The sequence below is a fragment of the Lactuca virosa genome, chromosome 6 (assembly GCF_052849685.1).
Source record: "Lactuca virosa cultivar CGN04683 chromosome 6, Lactuca_virosa_CGN04683_v6, whole genome shotgun sequence".
In the NCBI taxonomy this organism is placed as follows: Eukaryota; Viridiplantae; Streptophyta; class Magnoliopsida; order Asterales; family Asteraceae; genus Lactuca; species Lactuca virosa.
In genome coordinates, this window is record NC_136431.1 from 206352331 (window position 1) to 206353934 (window position 1604).

Below are 1604 nucleotides of genomic sequence, written 5' to 3' on the forward strand. Positions count from 1 at the left end.
AATGATCCATGAGCATGGTACGAATGCTTGAGTCACATTTAACAATCTCCAGGTTGACTTGAGCATCCTCTGAACTCCACCTCACAGAAGAACTTCCTCTTCCTCCTGCCATCAAGCCCCGAAGGGGTTTACCTCCTGCAAGCATCCACCAAGTCCAAGAATAGCTTAAACTTATCTCTGGGAAATGTCCTTGTCACCATGTCATCAGGATTGTCCTTGGCATCAGACTTTTGAATGCATAACCTATCATAGAACATGATAGATTTCTCCACCTTCAAAAGAAGACTCTGTACGAGACCAACCGCCAATGATATTCTTATCTCCAGATCACTTTCATGGTCCAAGTCTATCAATACATCCAAGTCCATATGTCGTGCATTAGCACCATACACCGGAAAAACATCAAGCGTTCCCTTCAAGTGTCGCAAGATCCACTTGACCACTTCCCAATGAGTTTTTCTCTAATTGCCTCGAACCACCAAAGAAGTACCTACATGTGTTGGACTGATGTTGATAGAACGACCGCAGGACTTTCTCAATGTAGTAAGAAATGTATAACCACCCTTCGCTTCTATCAATCTGAATCTCCATCCTCGTTAACTTCTTTTTAGCTCCTAAATCGTTAACCACATGCTCATTCTTCTAACGCTTCTTCAAGTTTTCTTTCCCGTCATCAGCATCACTAGACACGTCTTCCCTGGGTTGAACAAGGGATTCCTCACGTATATGGTGTTCCATGTCACCTCGTTGTTCCTCATTTATCACAATTCTATGTGGGGTTTCTTTTTCAAACTCCACCTTCTGGCTAGCATCCTGATCGTTCCCCGCAACACTTGCACAACCTCTACTCTGGTTACACATAGCATATTCAAAGGTCACATCTCTGCTAATAATGGATTTTGGAGTTTGTTCTTTTGTACACCACAAACGATCACCTTACCCTATAGATACATATCCTAGAAATATGCACTTCATTTCCCTGCACTCTAGTTTACCATCATTCACACAAGCATAAGCAGAGTATCTAAACATTCGTAAACTAGTGTTCTTAGAGGTTTTCCCAGACCACACCTCTTAAGGAGTCTTACAATTAATTACAGTTGATGGAGATCTATTCATTAGATAGCAAGCAATGTTGATTGCTTCTGCCCATAATTGCTCAGATAAATGAGAAGATAATTGCATGCAGTGAGCATGCTCCACCAGTTTTTGGTTCATTCGTTCTGCCACTCTGATTTGTTGTGGTGTTAGCCGTACAGTGTGATGCCTCACTGTACCTTTTTATTTACAGAATTTGTCAAACAAAGCCTTGCAGAACTCCAACCTATTTTCCGTTCTAAGTGACCTGACATGGTTCCCGGTTTGTTTTTCAACCACCGTCTTCCACTCCTTGAACCACCCAAATACTTCATCTTGGTCATTTGTCTTCAGAAAATACACCAGGTATTCCTTGAGTAATCATCGATAAAAGTCACAAAGTATTGACATCCACCATGAGACTTCACAGGAGAGGGACCCCATAAATCTGAGTAAACACACTCGAGAATCTCCTTGCTTGAGTGTTGAACCGAACTGAACTTCACCCTGCTTTGTATCTCTTGAAC